Source organism: Zingiber officinale, chromosome 4B (assembly GCF_018446385.1).
Source record: "Zingiber officinale cultivar Zhangliang chromosome 4B, Zo_v1.1, whole genome shotgun sequence".
Lineage (NCBI taxonomy): Eukaryota > Viridiplantae > Streptophyta > Magnoliopsida > Zingiberales > Zingiberaceae > Zingiber > Zingiber officinale.
In genome coordinates, this window is record NC_055993.1 from 43176967 (window position 1) to 43195422 (window position 18456).

At 38.7% G+C, this 18456-nt stretch overlaps 1 long non-coding RNA gene across 1 annotated transcript; it reads right to left on the bottom strand.

Moving 5' to 3' along the window:
- Nucleotides 1-13446: 13446 nt before the first annotated feature.
- On the bottom strand, nt 13447-15507 carry LOC121977517. Its single transcript, XR_006110891.1, has 3 exons — nt 15424-15507; nt 14033-14182; nt 13447-13647 (listed from the first exon to the last, which is right to left on the bottom strand). It is a non-coding gene; the product is annotated as an uncharacterized LOC121977517 (long non-coding RNA).
- Between the last annotated feature and the right edge of the window lie 2949 nt (nt 15508-18456).

The following is an 18456-nucleotide window of genomic DNA, read 5'->3' on the forward strand; positions in this document are numbered from 1 at the left end:
GCCTTTGAAGCGTGCCCTCGCAAAATTCCCGCTCGTCCAAGGTACGTGTCGGATCTCCAAAGTATCAAGGTAGATACTTCTCTAGTGATATCCACACGAACAAGGAGTGCTCTCTAGCACTCAAGGATGGAGAAGAGAGCCCCAAGTGTGCTAGCACTTTCTAGAGCTCTCGGATGGGATTGAAAAAGGGAGAAAAGAGAGAAAACAAGAAGACTCTCACATACTCAACTAGTAGTATCCTCTTCTTGTGTCCTTCACACTCTCTTATTTTTTTTCTTGGATGAAACTCAACACCTTTTCACCACCATGGAAGTCACGGCAACCACCAAGAGAAGCAAGCATCCAAGGAAGAAGAAACAAGAATGAATGCAAATCAATTGCATTCACACACCATCAAATGTGTGGCCGGCCACACAAATGTAACCCCCTCATTTAATGTGGCCGACCACATTAAAAGGAATGGGTGTGTAACCTCCATGAGGTGGCACACCATTATGAGGTGGTGATGATGTGGCAAGGATGTGTCATGCCATGTAGGATGAGTCAACCTACATAATGTGGCAATGCATCAAGTCAAACTTGATGTTTCAACTTTCATTTGGTCAAGTCAAAATTGACCAATTTCTCCCTTGTTGAGTTAAATCCAACATTTGATTCAAGTCAATTTCAATTTAATGAATCTCAATTCATTAATATAAATTGACTCAATGAATCAAATTTAAATTAGACTCATTCAACAATTGTATCTAATTGAGTCTAACTCAATAAGTCTAATTTGAATCCAATCTTTGGTGCATCATATGAACCTAATCCAATTGGTTCATCATATGAACCTAATCTCCATCCACTTGTTCTTTGTGTGTGACCCAATAGGTTCTTGTAACGTTGGCAATGTTTCTAAACTCCTTTAGAAACATAAGCAATGAGCGACATCTAGCAATACATCATTGCTACCCAAGTTACAAGAATGTTGAGATCCAACATCACCTTGTGACTACTAATTGTGACTCCTCACAATATGTGACATTGTCCTTCTATCCTAGACATCTAGATTGATCAATGTGAGGCATAGACCGTGTCATCCTCTAATCAATCTAAATCTTGAACTCCAAGTAGACTCACTCGATCAAATGAGTTCAACATCTAATGTTGACTCATTTGGGCATGGCCATGCACTTCGTGGTCTAACTCTATCAAGAATATTGATGTCGCTCCCGTCATATGGGAGGGATAGATCCCATCTACATCACTCACATCCCTTTGCATAATTTGTTACATACCCAGTAATTGCCTTTATAGTCCACCCTGTTACGGGTGACGTTTGACGAAACCAAAGTACATAACTCCTTATGTAGGGATTCATGGTGACTTCAGGTCAAAGGACTAATAGTCATACTAATAGCCACATGAGAAAGTATATGACACTCATATAACGATCTATGATACTTTCTCATGGCGGGTCATTCAGTATACATTCTCTAATGCATACCCATGTGTCAGCTTGATATCTCTATATCCATAACTTGTGAGATCAAGTCATCGAGCTGACCTACATGCTAGTCTTATTGTATTAACATCATCCCTGAATGTTAATACTCGACTAGGAATGATTTAGATTAGTGTTCCCTATATCATCTCACTATCGATTCAACCAATCGATTGATATAGGTAAGAACCTTCTACTCAAGGACGTTACTATACTTATTTTATCTGTCACTAATACAAATAAGCATAATAACCAAAAACCAAATGCCTTAATATATATACAAGAATATGATACAATGAGTCCATACAATCATCAAATGATTGGCTCTAGGGCTCTAACTAACACTTTTGAGTTCATTAGAGTTGGAAAATTTTCCAACTTGTGAATCTTGCTTGGAAGGTAAAATGACCAAAAGGCCTTTCAAGGCCAAGGGGTATAGAGCCAAAGAAGTGTTAGAATTGGTTCATTCTGATTTGTGTGGTCCTCTGTCTGTCCAGGCAAGAGGTGGTTTTGAATATTTTGTCTCTTTCAAAGATGATTATTCAAGATACGGATACCTTTACCTAATGTGCCGCAAGTCTGAGTGCTTTGATAAGTTTAAAGAATACAAGGCTGATGTGGAGAAACGACTAGGTAAAAGTATCAAGACACTACGGTCTGATCGTGGTGGCGAATACCTCTTAGGAGAGTTTAGGAATTACTTATTAGAGGCCGGGATTCAATCCCAATTGTCTGCACTGAGTACACCCCAACAGAATGGTGTGGCAGAACGAAGGAATAGGACTCTTATGGAAATGGTTAGATCGATGATGAGTTATTCAGAATTACCAAATTCATTTTGGGGATATGCTCTGGAAACAGCAGTATACATTCTAAACTTAGTACCTTCTAAATCAGTTTCTTCTACTCCCACAGAATTATGGAATGGGTGAAAGCCCAGTCTAAGACATATTCGGATTTGGGGTAGTCCAGCACATGTGCTGAAACAAGATGCTGATAAGTTAGAATCTCGTACAGAAGTTCGCGTGTTTGTAGGATATCCCAAAGGAACGAAAGGTGGTTTATTTTATAGTCCTAAAGACCAGAAGGTCATTGTTAGCACCAATGCCCAGTTTTTAGAAGAAGACTATATAATGGATCACAAGCCCAGTAGTAAAGTCGTTTTAGAAGAACTTAGAGAGGACATGTCTACTTCAGTACCAACAGTACAAGATGAAGTACCACAAGAGACTGCAACACGTGTCACACATGATACACAACCACAGACAGTGCCTCGTCGTAGTGGGAGAGTTGTAAGGCAGCCTGAAAGATTCATGTTTTTGGGAGAGTCTTCGGACTTGATCCCGGGTAAACATGAACCTAATCTCCGAACATATGACGAAGCACTCCAAGATATAGATGCAGCATCTTGGCAAAAGACAATGAATTCTGAAATATAGTCTATGTACTCTAATAAGGTCTGAGAGCTTGTAGAACCACCTGATGGTGTAAAAGCCGTTGGGTGCAAGTGGATCTACAAAAGGAAAAGAGGGACAGACGGGAAGGTAGAAACCTTCAAAGCTAGGCTTGTTGCGAAAGGGTACACTTAGAAAGAGGGAATCGACTATGAGGAGACCTTTTCACTAGTAGCCATGCTTAAGTCTATTCGGATACTCTTATCCATTGCTGCTCATATGGATTATGAGATTTGGCAAATGGATGTCAAGACAGCTTTCCTTAATGGAAGTCTTGAAGAGAACATCCATATGAAGCAACCAGAAGGGTTCATTGAAAAAGGCAAAGAGCATCTAGTCTGTAAGCTCAATCGGTCCATTTATGGACTAAAGCAAGCTTCAAGGTCTTGGAACATTCGGTTTAATGAAGTAATCTAGTCATATGGATTTATTCAGTGTCCGGATGAGTCTTGTGTATACAAGAAGTGTAACGAAAACGTGGTGGTATTTCTTGTACTATACGTAGATGATATTTTATTAATTGGCAATAATGTCAAGGTATTATCGAACGTAAAGGTATGGTTGTCCAAACAATTTGATATGAAGGACTTAGGAGATTGTGCACACATTCTTGGGATCAAAGTTATAAGGGATCGCAAGAAAAGAATGTTGTGTCTGTCCCAAGCTTCATATATAGATATAATCCTTGCTCGTTTTAGCATGCAGGATTCCAAGAAAGGTTTCTTACCTTTTAGGCATGGAGTAGCTCTATCTAAAGAGATGTCTCCGAAGACATCAAAGGAGATAGAGGACATGAAAGCAGTTCCTTATGCTTCGGCTGTAGGAAGCCTAATGTATGCAATGCTAAGTATGAAACCTGATATCTGTTTTGCCGTGGGCATGGTTAGCATATATCAGAGTAACCCTGGACAAGCACATTGGACTGCGGTAAATCATATATTAAAGTACCTGAGAAGGACTTGAGATTATATGCTAGTTTACCAAGCAGACGATTTACTTCCTGTGGGTTACACGGATTCAGATTTCCAATCAGATAGGGACAACAGTAAGTCTACATCAGGCTATGTGTTTACTTTAGGAGGTGGAGCCATTGCATGGAGGAGTATTAAGCAGAAATACGTTTCAGACTCAACCATGGAAGCTGAGTATGTAGCAGCCTCTGAGGCAGCTAAAGAAGCAGTATGGCTCAGGAACTTTCTAATGGACTTAGATGTGATTCCTGGTTTGCCCAAAATCATCACAATTTATTGTGATAATAGCGGTGCAGTTGCAAACTCGAAGGAACCACGAGCCCATAAGGCAAGTAAACATATAGAGCGCAAGTACCACCTGATACGAGATATCGTGAAGCGAGGAGAAGTTGTCATCGCCAAGATTGCATCAGCAGATAACCTGGCAGATCCTTTCACTAAGGCCCTTCCGGCAAAAGCTTTCGATCGGCATATGGAGGGAATGAGAATCGGATGTATGGCAGAAGATATGGCAGCTTAGTCATTAGTATAAGTGGGAGATTGTTAGAGTGTATACTGAAAGCCTAAGCTTTTGTAAACATTTATTTTGAATAAAGAATCACATTTGGTCAAATCATCTACATTTGTTGTAGTTGTTCAATTAATTTATATTGTAGATAACATAGTATGTGGTGTCACATACAAAAGATAATGTTATCAGTACCTTATAAATTATAAACAGTAGCTCACGACCAAAATGGAAAGGAACAAGCCATTGGAAAGTCGTAGTGTAATTAGGTATTAGTTTATCTTAACTGTATAATTACACTAGTACACTTAGAGTGTATTGAGTAGGACCATCAGAGGTCGTTTTCATTTATACTGACTTTATAAAGGAACAAAGACCTCAGTTATTATGGAAGTGTGTGCTCTTAATCCTAATATAATAACAAGCACATATATTTGATATTTATTTCTTTAATTTATCAATGGGTGAGATTTAGTTCGATGAATCAATAAGCCCGATAAGTTGAGAAATGATATCACTTATAGTGTGTGTTGTTGATTATAGAAGGAAATTGTGTCCTAGTAATCTAGGTTGATAATGTCCCCAAGATGAGCTCATAAAGATTGTCATGTTAAACCCTGCAGGTGGACTTAGTCCGACATGATGATAAGGTTGAGTGGTACTATTCTTGGATTAAGATATTAATTAAATGAGTTGTCAGTAACTCACTTAATTAGTGGACATTTGACATCTTAAACACAGGGAGACTAACACACTCATAATAAGAAGGAGCCCAAAAATGTAATTTGGGATTAGTGCGGTAGTTCAATAATAGTTCTCTAGTGGAATGAATTATTATTGATAAAATTAAGTTGTGTGTTCGGGGCGAATACGGGATGCTTAATTTTATCGGGAGACCAAAACCAATTCCTCCTCTCTGTCCCTATCGTAGCCTCTTATTTATAGAGTACTATACCCACCTATACCCACCTTCGTACCCATGATATAGGGGCCGACCAAGCTAGCTTGTGGTTCAAGCTAGGGCCGGCCAAGCCTTGGTTCATGGGTGGCCGGCCCTAGCTTGAACCCAAGCTTAGGTGGCCGGCCCCCATTAAATTAAAAGGAATTTTAATTTTAAATATTTCTTATGTGAAAGATATAATTTATTGGAGAGACTAAAAATTAAAATATCTCTTTTAAAAGGATCTACAAAAGATTAAAGAAAGAGATTAGATCTCTTTCCTTATTTGTAGATTGGAAAGATATTTTATTTTTCTTCTTTATAAATTATTCACATGTAGAATAATTAAAATTATAGAAATTTCTTTTTATCAACCATGAAGGGATTTTAAAAGGAAATTTTATTTTTTAAAATTTCTGAAGACAAATAAGGAATTTTAATTGGTGATTGAAATTGCTTTGTTTGGTCTTGTTGATGTGGCCGGCCATATACAATTGATTAGGAAATTTTATTTAATTTTTCTTAATTAATTGTTATCAAGGAAAGTTAAGAAAATTTTATTGTAATTAAATTTCCTTATTTACCAAAGCTAAGGAATATAAAAGAGGGGGTTGGGGTGCCTTCATGAGACACAACTTCTATTATTCTCTCCCTCTTTTCCTTGGTGTTGTGGCTGGCCATCCTCTCTCTTTCTCTTCCTCTTTGTGGTGGCCGAAACCCTCTCTTGCTTGGAGCTCTTGTGGTGACCGGATACTACTTGGAGAAGAAGAAGAAGAAGGAGAGAAAGCTTTCATCCCTTGGAGCTTGGTTGGTGTTTTTTTTTCTTCATCCTTGGTGAAGCTTTTGATTTGGCCGAACCTAGCAAGGAGGAGAAGAAGGTGCTTTGGTGGTTTCTCATCTTGGAAGATCGTTATCCACACAACGTCCGAGGTTAGAAGAGGAATACGGTAAAAGATCAAGAGGTTTTTCTAAAAGGTATAACTAGTATTTTTCTTTTCCGCATCATACTAGTTATTTTTGGAAATAAATACCAAATACAAGAGGCATACGATTTTAGTATTTCGAACTTGTTTTTAATATTGTGTTCTTTGTTTTTCTTTTCCTTGTGATTTGATTGTTCTTTTTGGTTAACCTAAAGTTATTTTAGGAAATTAAATATTAGCTTTCCTTAAAAGGTTTTGTCTAGTCGGTGGTGGTTGCTCCCATATCCAAGAAGGCCATGTGCCTCGCCACGTCAGTACTGGGAACCAATTATGGAAATTAATATTTAATGGAATTAATAACTTAGGTGATTTGGATCGAACGTGTTAAGTTCCGCAGGAGATCCAAGTCAAAACCTAAAAGAACAAATAGATTAAACTTTGGATCAAACGTGTTAAGTTCCGCAGGTGATCCAAGTTTAATTTAAAAGAACACATGGTAGCTAGGAAAAGGTTCAGACCTTTGTACAAAATTTTTGTACAGTGGAACCATTAGGTTTTCCGAGTAGCAACCAACAGAGATGACTTGCCATTTCTTCTTCCTGCATTTTAATATTAAAGAGTTTATTTAAAAGAAGGTCACACTTAGTTACCTTGGCATTGCTTGTTCCTTCACGTAGTTCAACCAGCTTGTCCCATAATTCCTTCACATTTTAATGTGGGCCTACTCGGTTCAGCTCTTCCCTCGTCAGTCCGCATTGCAACGTGTTGAAGGCTTTGAAGTCCATTAAAGCTTTCTTTTTCATGCCTGGAGTCCACTATTTCGGATCCAATGGATTTCCAAAGTTGTTGACTGATGCCTTGTATCCTCTAGTGATGCTGAACCACTGGTCAAAATCGGTCTTCAGATAGACATCCATTCGCATCTTCTAGTAAGGAAAATCGTCACCGTTGAATAGAGGGGGACGGACTGTGTTGAATCCTTCAATTTGAGATATTTTACCTTGCACACAAACAAATAAGGAAACAAAAATCCCTAGACTTGGTCTTGGATTAGTAGTGCGGGGGAAAAAAACTAAAACTGAATTGGTGTTGCACCAGTTCAGCTTAATTGCCACGAAAGATCTTCCAAAAAGGTAATAATACCAGTTTGGATTATAACGTATAACTTAAAGCCGAAAGAAAGAAAAAAAATTTGAAAAAGTTTTACCCCCTTGTCTGATTGGTGGTTGCACCAAACCAGAGTGGTACCTACTCTGATATCACTTGTTGGATCATGAATGTCGATAGAGGGGGGGGTGAATATCGATTAAAAAATTTGAAGCGAGTACGCAGCGGAAAAATGGAAATAAAACAATGCTAACACAAACCAATTTACTTGGTTCGGAGTCTTGGTCGACTCCTACTCCAAGGCCCGCATTCGTCGAGTACTTTCGTTGGGCAATCACTAATAGTTCGCAAACAGATTTACAAAGTTGAGTACAAGAACTATAAAAAAATGAACAATACTGACAACAATAAACAGAACTTGAGCTGCAGGTTGTCGGAGAAGTAGTGTCGTACGAGCACAGCGCAATAGAGCAGATATCGTTGTTGTCTTTGCTTCAGGGCTCACCCTCCTTATATAGGATGCTTCGGGCGCCCGGATCCCTTGCGGGCGCTCGATTCCCTTTCGGGTGCCTGGACCGTAACGTAGCCCAGCCAACCAGTGAGCTCGACGTGCGACGACTACGTTAGGATGAGATTTGCCTTCTGAGCGCCCAGACCAGTTCCGGGCGCTCGAACCAACTCCAGGCGCTCGGACCACTTTTCTCCAGAATATGTTTCTCTTGCAAGAAAGAGTTAGTTCGAGGCAAAAATAATAGTTTAAACTACCCTGCAAAATAGAATTTAGCACAATAGAAAAAGAGCAGTAATTAGATTTCGTCTCCCCGGGACCGGAATCTAGTCACGATCTCAACTTAGAGTTCTGAAATGGTTCTAAGTTAGATTGACACCTACGTTCCCTAACCAGGAATACATCCTCACCAAGTCACTCACCTCCAGTGACTTACCTTAACTTACCTGCCAGACGTCTGGTCAGCCCGTCGACTCGTCTGGACTTCGTGGCAACTATTAGGTTAGCCCGTCGACCTAGCAGAACTTCGTGCCAGACATCCGGTCAGCCCATCGACCAGTCTGGGCTTCGTGCCAGCTATCAGGTCGACCCGTTGACCTAGCTGGACTTCGTGCCAGACATCCGGTCAGCCCGTCGACCAGTTTGGGCTTTTCGTACACACTTAGTTAAAGTGTTAGATCACAATGAAACTAACTTAACCTACTTTGTCATTCATCAAAATCTGGGTGAGACCGTTAGTGCTAACCGCACTAACACTTTTGCCTAAGAACACTTAGGACTTTCCTGCAATCTCATTCAAACTTATTAGACCACAAATAACCTTAATTTTGAACCCTTTGACATAATCAAAACATAAGTTCGATCATCGGATGCTTCCCACACTAACAAATACAAAGCAGTTATCAGATTGAGGCAAAGTAAAAAATGGAAGTAGGCTGATTGGTCGACCAAACGTAGGGATCGGTCGACCAAATAATAAAAGCATTAATGGTGAATTCATTTCAAATCACGACAAATAGGGAAAGTGCTCTATTCGGTCAATCGAATAAGGTGATTGGTTGACCGAACAATTAATGCTCTTAATTGCACAAAGATCGGATCTCAACGAAGAAGGAATGATGTATGTTTAGTTGACAGATAGGGTGATCAGTTGACCAAAAGGATCAGTTGACTGAACAACTTTTCCGTTGACCAAACAAGGCTTATAAAAGGGGAGCTCGAGGTCCGAAGCAGATAATTGAATTCTAATTCACTCTGTGCTAAAGTTCTCATTTGTGCTGCTCTACTATTGATCTTCAAGCAAGCTACTGCTCCAACGAAGTGCCAATGATCTTCATCACTATTCTTGTCGGTATATTTTATTCAAGCTCATTATATTTAATTTGAAAGAAGATAGTAGTTTGTTACTATCTTCTACTTGCATTTGTATGCATTGCTTCTTTCCAAAGATTTCAGAAATAAGAATCATAGTGGATTGCCCAATAGTATTTTCAAGGATCGCAAGTCTTGGAGTAGAAGTCGACATAATTTCTGAACCAAGTAATCATCTGAGTCATTCTTATTACTCTTTCTTTTTCCGCTACTTTACTTTGATTTGTTTGTTTCGATAAAAGTAAAAGTTTTTAACGAGCGGTATTCACCTCCCACTATCGCTTCATTTTAATTCTTTAATTGATATCAAAGTCTGATAGTTCTGAAATTATTTAACAGTTTTTCAAACAAATTTTAAAACCTTTTCTTTTTTCCTTAAAGAGATTTTTCTTATATGCTTATTTCTTTTTTCCCACACTACTAATCCCAAGACGCAAGTCTTGAAATTTTTTCTTCTTTTAATTCTTTGATTATAAGAATGTCAAATTCCTATCAAGAGGACTACAACACTGTCCACTCCCCCTGTTCAAAGGAGAAAACTTCAACTGCTAGAAGAATAGAATGGAGTGCTACCTCAAGTCCGAGATTGAGCTTTAGTTCACTATACTTAAAGGGTACACACCTTCGATGGTAGATGGAAAGCTAATAGAACTAGAAGACTGGACTCTCCTGATAATCAAGAAGGCACAACTAAACTATAAGCCGATTAACACCATCCAATGCATACTCGCTTTGGAGGAACTGAACTAAGTCAGGTCTTATGACAATGCAAAAGAACTTTGTGATCATCTGGTAAAATTACATGAGGGAACCGACAAATCAAGAGAAAATAAGAGAGATTTCTTATTAAATAATTTATTTAATATTAAAATACTTCTTGGAGAGATGACCATCCAACTGCATGCTCGACTTAAAGACTATTGGTTGCTACTCGGAATATCGTACCGGTTCCACTGTATAAAAATTTTGTACAAGTCCTGAACTATTCCTAACAACCTATTGTGTTCTTTAGAAATTAAATTTGGAATTGCAAACAGAACTTAACATTATTGATTCCAAATTCAACTTATCTGTTCTTAGTGGTTAAGACTTGGATTGCAAACGATACTTAACATTATTGATCCAAATCCACCTATATTACAAATTCAATTAAATATTAATTTCAGAGATCAGCTTCCAGGTTAAACATGGCGAGACACTAGGCCTTCTTGGGTATGGGAGCATCCACTACTTCCTAGACAAAGTCTTTCAATGAAATTTAATATTTAATTTCCTTATAGTAACCCTAGACATAGTGATGTATGTGGCCCTTTCAATGTCGCTGCTAGAGGTGGTTATAGGTACTTCATTACATTTACTGATGATTTCAGTAGGTATGGTTATGTGTATCTGATGACACATAAGTCAGAATCCTTTGAAAAGTTCAAAGAATTTAAGAATGAAGTACAAAACCAGCTTGACAAGAGTATTAAGATACTTCGATTAGATCGAGGTGGTGAATACCTTAGCCATGAGTTTCATGACTATCTAGCTGAGTGTGGGATTCTATCCCAACTCACTCCTCCTGGAACACCACAGTGGAATGGTGTATCCGAAAGGAGGAATCGTACCCCATTAGATATGGTATGGTCTATGATGAGTCACACAGATCTTCCTATATCTCTTTGGGGCTATGTTCTAGACACAGCAACTTTCATACTCAATTGTGTTCCATCCAAGGCTGTGATAAAGACACCATATAGGATATGGACTGGGAGAGATGCCCAGGTGTCTTTTATGAGAATTTGGGGTTGTGAGGCTTACGTTCGACGTCAAGTCTCGGACAAACTGGGACCCAAATCCGATAAGTGTTATTTTATAGGATATCCCAAGGAAACGAAGGGATATTACTTCTACATTCCTAGTCAACACAAAGTAGTTGTGGCTAAGACTGGGTTTTTTCTAGAAAGAGACTTTGTTTCTAGAAAAACTAGTGGGAGTACGTTCAATCTTGAAGAAGTTCAGGATATGGACCATAGCACTGAAGCCTTGATGGAAGTTGAACTGGAACCACAAAGTGTTGTGGATGATGAGATTGTTCCACAAGGAGTTGAGGAACAACAATCAGTTCAAGTAGACCTACCTCTTCGCAGGTCTGATAGGGTACGTCGTCAGCCTGTGAGATACTCATTTCTCTTGTCTGACCATGATGACGTTATGCTCATTGAGAATGAGCCTACCTCCTATCAGGAAGCTGTGATGAGACAAGATTCTGAGAAATGGCTAGAGGCCATGAGATTCGAGATGGAATCCATGTACACCAACCAAGTATGGACTTTGGTTGATCCACCTGAAGGCGTTATACCCATTGGGTGTAAGTGGGTCTTTAAGAGAAAGATTGACATGGATGGACTTATTACCTATAAGGGTCGTTTAGTAGCTAAATGTTTCAAGCAAATTCATGGTATTGACTATGATGAAACTTTTTCTCCAGTAGCGATGTTTAAGTCCATTCGGATCATGCTTGCTATTGCAGCATACCACGATTATGAGATCTGGCAGATGGATGTCAAAACCGCATTTCTGAATGGAAACTTGCTCGAGGATGTGTACATGACACAACCTTAGGGTTTTGTAGATCCACTGCATACTAGCAGAGTATGCAAGCTGCATAAGTCCATTTATGGACTAAAGCAAGCTTCTCGGAGATGGAATCTTCGATTCGATGATGTGATCAAACAGTTTGGTTTCATCAAGAATGAAGATGAACCCTGTGTCTACAAGAAAGTTGTTGGGAACATAGTTGTCTTCTTTGTATTGTATGTGGATGGCATACTACTCATTGGAAATGACATCTCTTTGCTACAGTCTTTAAAGACTTGGCTGGGGAATTGTTTCTCAATGAAGGACTTAGGTGAAGCAGCCTGCATTCTAGGCATAAAGATCTATAAAAATAGATCTAAGAGATTGCTTGGCCTAAGTCAGAGTACATATGTTGACAAGGTATTACTACGGTTTGGCATGCAGAATTCCAAGAAAGGATTTCTGCCGATGTAACATGGTGTGAGTCTTTCGAAAACTCAAAGTCCCTCTTCTAGAGAGGAGAGAGACCGCATGGATAAGATCCCTTATGCTTCAACCATAGGATCTATTATGTATGCCATGCTATATACTCGTCCTGATGTTTCGTATGCTTTGAGCATGACGAGCAGATACCAGTCAGATCCAGGTGAGTGTCACTGGATAGCAGTCAAGAATATTCTTAAGTACTTGAGAAGAACTAAAGAATATTTCTTAATATATAGAGGCAATGACGAGCTAGCTGCAAAGGGTTACAGTGATGTCAGCTTCCAAACTGACCAGGATGACTATAGATCACAGTCTGGGTTCGTATTTTGCTTGAATGGTGGTGCTGTGAGTTGGAAGAGTTTGAAACAGGACACAGTTGCTGATTCTACAACAGAAGCCAAGTATATTGCTGCATCAGAAGCAGTAAATGAGGCAGTTTGCATCCGCAAGTTCATTACTGAGATTGGGGTGGTTCCTAGCATAGCAGATCCTATTGAGCTCTATTGTGACAACAATGGAGCAATTGCGCAGGTTAAGGAATCTCGCTCACACCAGCGGACCAAACACATACTACGGCGCTTCCATCTCATTCGAGAGATCATCGATAGAGGAGATGTGAAGATTTGCAGAGTACCCACAGAGGCTAACGTCGTTGATCCCTTGACCAAGGCTTTGGCACAGACACTACAAGAAAAAATCTAATAGACAACACTTTTAAAGCGTTGTCTTTGTGCCTGAAAAAGCGTTGTTAAAGGCACTGTTGTTAAAAGTCTGCTCAACGACAATGCTTTTAAAGCGTTGTCGTTTGTAGCAAAGACAACGCTTTTGCAACGCTTTAAAAGCGTTGTGTATTTTTTTTTTTGCAAAAACATCATTATTGCAACGCTTTAAAAGCGTTGTTGTTTTTGGCAAAGACAACACTTGTGCAACGCTTTAAAAGCGTTGTCTTTTTTTAAAAAAATTTTAAAAAAAATTATTTACAAAATCATTTTTTGATATTTACAAAACTATTAATTTTCTTTTACCATATCCAGATTCGAATTTGACATATAAAATAGCATTAATTAGCTCAGCTAATGATTTCAAATTCATACCAAACAATAGAATTCAACTGCAAAGTATTAGTATTTACAGGAGAATTCAACTATACACAAAGACTAAATATTTCTGTTTCAAAGTAGTTAGTGACATTCAAATTTAAAACAAAAAAAAAAGCACAAAATAGCTAGCCGGCCTCAAAGACAATGATCTGCATGCTTACTTCTACTAGATATATTGATCAAAATGGATTGACGGCTTGAGACTGGGACAAAACACCTACCACTGTGTATCTGCCACAGAAAACAATACCATCAGTATTATGCAAAAGAAATTTTCGTATGCTAAGGAAAATTAGGAAAATTTAGTCAACGATCAACAAAAACAAAAACAAAATTTCCTGTGCAGCGTCTGTAAAGTATAAACAATATATAAACGATGGATGTCACAGCAATGTAACCAATATTGACAATATTATATATAATATATATATCATAAAGTGTGTAATTATCCATGTGATCATGTATAACAATTCCTCAACATCAATCTTCTACTAAACATCCTACATAATCATTGAGAGGTACCTGTAATTTAAAAATGCTGTCGGATGAACTAGAATTCTAGAAAGCATGAGATTCACTTTCTTTACAATTTAAAAATGCAAGCTAAATAACATACAAGTTTCTCAATGGCTTTGTAGCTAGAAGAAAGTAATCTAGACAGTGAACTCTTCTTCAGCTCCTTGTTAACAATTGTATTGAGTGTAAGAGTTATTGCACTAACAATTTCCTCTTCCTCTTCATATGAAAGATTCCATTTCTCCAAGTCCTAGATATGAAAAGAAGTTACACAAAACAAATAACCAATCAATATCAATTTCTGAAGAAAACACCAAGATTGCCCAAATACATAAAAATTTTAAAAATAGAAAGCTTCCAAACATCTTCCAATATTTTAGATAAACACTCTTGATTGTTTACATGCCTTATAATCTTGGACTTATAAGCATTGGATGATCATATAGCTTACAAGACAGATGGTCTCCCCCTTCTGAAATATTCATAAAGGCTTTAGGTGGATGGTTTCATCAATACATGTACAACTATGAAAGTGATATTTCAGCATTTTTACAGGCCTACAATTAGTCAATGGTTCTATCTATCTAGAAGATACAAGTACTTTTTGGGTAATCGGTGAAATCTATTTTTTTCATGCAGTTTCCCTATAACAACAGGATTAGAAGACAGAAAACCACAATTTCACTTTTTGGGTAATCGGTTCTATCTATCTAGAAGATACCAACAAACTTTATCAAGCTATAATGGCACAATTGACAAAATAAATTGTTTCCTACTATCAAGTTCTGGGGATTGACAAAAGAAATTGTTTCCTGCTATCAAGTTCGATTTTGATTCTTTGAAATATTCTAATCTATGTGAAGATCAGTAAAAGTGTAGCTTTTGTGTCTTAAAAGATTTAAAACTAATAGGAAATTGTAGTAAAAGCATAGCATCTCATCATTTCATACTCATTTAGAGGAGCGGAAAAAAAAACAGGATCTGTCTGTATAGCACATTCTTACATTGCCACTGTAGCCAATTTTCATGTGAAAGGAATATAACATAGATACATTCAGATCATGCAGAACCCAAGTATATGGTACTACTATAAAATTAACAGTAATAAATCTTTCACAGCAGAGAACAAGATGGTCATTCAACATCTACAATCAAATATTGATAAAGAACTTAAACTTAATGGTGGAAAAAACTATTCAAACATATTACATACGGTAAAACAATGAATACTAGAGATACATTGGAAGTTTCTTGGCAACATGGCCTGAACTAGCAATAGCAGATGTTAATTCAGTTACAACTTACAATCATTTCTAAACAAGGATGGTAATCCTCATTGCTTATTATCAAAACACTGTATAGTGGCATGAATACATTTTTGGCTGCAGACGGATATCAGCATCAAACAAAAATTTCAAGCTATAGATCATGCAGTTTCTTGTTGCACCTTAAATTGCATGTATTACAACTGCATCTATAGTATTTTGTTACCTCGCCTATCCAGATCAAAACTTCAAGATTTTATAGATCCTGCATAACTGCCGAAGCATCTTCACAAAGCTTATGCAATGCAGAGGACCAAGCATTTGAAGAAATTGATTTTATGAGCTATTGTTCACAATATGCTATTATTAAAGAAAAAATCTAAATAGAGGAAGCACTTGGTGATACACTAAGAAATGGTTGGCAGCTTTTACAAAGAGAAATTAGTGTTAATCCTCAAGATAAAAAAACATGAAGAATGTAGTCGTATTTGAAGCATTACCAGATATGAGAGCAATTTGTAAGGGCAAGATGAAGTCCATTTCCATAAAGTCATTTCTGCACAGGTTGCTTCAGAACCCCATGAGACATCATCTCATCCACCGCATCCTTGGAGGAAGCAAGCCATGCGTAACGGACATTTGCATTGCCACAAATCTTTTTTGTCATTTCAACATGTTCTTTGAAGAGGTTAAATCAAACTTGACCTAAAACATGAGGGAGCTAGCCGGCAGCAAGGGGGAGTGTAGAGGTCAGCTAAGGGTAGGGGAAGGCGTTAAGAACCTTCTTGTTGTAGATGTTGAACACCACGTTCAACGCTCACCACGCGGCGAAGTAAAATCCAATCTTGACCTTCTACACCACCGCTGATCGGCTCGCCGATTAGCTCTCCTCCTCGCCATCAATCAGCCATTAGGGAACCCCCTTGGAGGTCTCCGTGGAGAGTCATCCCTCCTCCATTTGATCAGCAACCAAGGTATCTATCTCCTGCCGCGATCCACACCTGGACAAGGTGGAGACGCGTAGAGGTTGAGATCGACATCGTACTACTGCTTGCTTCGAGCGGCAGTGAAGGCTTTCAAGGCAAGGCGCGATTGGTGCTAAAAAAGCTCACTGTTTGAAGGTGTTCGGAGGAGAGATTCGTGGAGAGGGGTTTGTGGAAGAGAGGTTGGACGGAGAGGAGTTCGAAGGAGAGATTCGTGCAGAGGGGAGAGGGAGGAGAAGACTATGCGTGAGTTGGTGAGTTGGTAGGAAAGATTCGGGAGAAAGGTGGGTGCCAAAGTGAAACCTAGGTCTTTTCTACTCCTTAGTTGCATCCAACGGTTCAGATCATCCTAGATTTAGATGAGGACTTGACAATAGACAACGCTTTTTAAAAAGCGTTGTGTTTGACTCAAAAAAATCACTAATAGACAACAGCTTTTAAAAAAGCGTTGTCTATTAGTAAGAAAATAAAGAAATAGACAACGTTTTTCACTAAAAGCGTTGTTAAAAAGAAAAAGACAATGCTTTTTTTAAAAAGTGTTGTCTTTTAAGTATTGTAAAATCCCAATTTTCTTGTAGTTAGAGAAAGCATGATGGTCACACTAGGTCATTAGGTATTAGACTTTACACTGATTGACACTACTGCTAGTGGGAGATTGTTAGTTAGAGCCCTAGAGCCAATCATATGATGATTGTTGTATGGACTCGATGTATCATATTCCTATATATTTATAAAGACATTTCTTTATGGTTATTATACTTACTTGTATTGGTGCCAAATAACTAAGTATAATAGCGTCCTTGAGTAAAAGGTTCTTATCTATATCAATCGATTAGTTGAATCGATAGTGAGATGAAATAGAGAATACTATTCTTAATCATTCCTAGTCAAGTATTAACATTCAGGGACAATGTTAATGCGACGAGACTAGCATGTAGGTCTACTCGATGACTTGATCTCACAAGTTATGGATATAGAGATATCAAGTTGACACATGTGTATGCATTGGAGAATGTATACTTGTCACGCCCCAGAGGAGTCCCTGTCCGAGAAAATTTCGGCAGCATCTCCCCTGTACGGTGGACAATCTGAAACTTTTCTACATCCTCATATACCTCAGCCACAGGCGGCTAGAATAATAACAATAAATAAAAACAATCACCACGCAGTTTATATAGATATTCAGCCTCTGGCTGTCACAACCACGCAGTTAATACTAGTAATCACAAACCATAGTACTCTGACTCGAAATCCACCCTACTCAACTACACTCGTAAAGCTCAAATCCGACGAAACTCACCTCTTCTGCCGTCCAGGCAGGCATGTAGTAAAAACATATCGAATAGAACATCCATCAATATCAAAAGAAAAACATACGACGTCCAAGTATCCAAATAACCAAGTACACACATAAGCAAATAAAACCCAAACCAAATGGTAAATAAATCCTCGAGGTCTGCAGGGATCTAGCACTACGTGCCGTGAGGACTAGCGACTGGAACTCTCTCTCCTGACAGCATCAACCTGAAATATAACAACAATGGAGGCGGGGTGAGTCCAACACTTAGCAGGTACAATTGATATGCAAAGTAAAGAAATAACACCTAGCACTAATCATGCGTACAGTCTCCTGATGAAAATACAGATAAATGCAAACCGAAGTAGACAGGAGAGAATCTGTACTAACCAGGACCCGGTATAAGGACAAAAAGTCTGAAAGGTATAGAAGACCTGTATGCATGTCAAACATGGTATCCAAACAATATGCAGCATATAAATGCAGCAAACACAAACACAAGCAATAAATGCATCATGCATATGATGCCAATGTCATGGTCACCCCTGACGCCAGTCAGCCAACTCATAACATAAGTGGAACCGAGTGGGTAGAGCTGTGACAACCGTGCACTCTGCATCACTACCCCTGATGAGTGACCGAGTGGACGGGATGCTGTCGGAGTACATACGTACTCCTACCCCAAATCATAAATGGGGGAGCGCAATGCTCTCATCTCCCGGTACGCTATGACGGGGAGGAATCTCTAACGTGCTACACGCTGTGTTACACTACCCATGAGCGGATCAACGGAGCACCGGAAGAGTCAAACTGACGTGCTACCACGCTGTGTCACGCTACCCATGAGCGTCACAACGGAGCACCGAACAGTGATGAAAACTGGCAAAGTGCTCGACAATAATGGAGCAATCTCTCACACAGCATGCAATCATGCGAATGGTGCATGCCACTAAGCATGGTAATATGCTAAATCAATCTC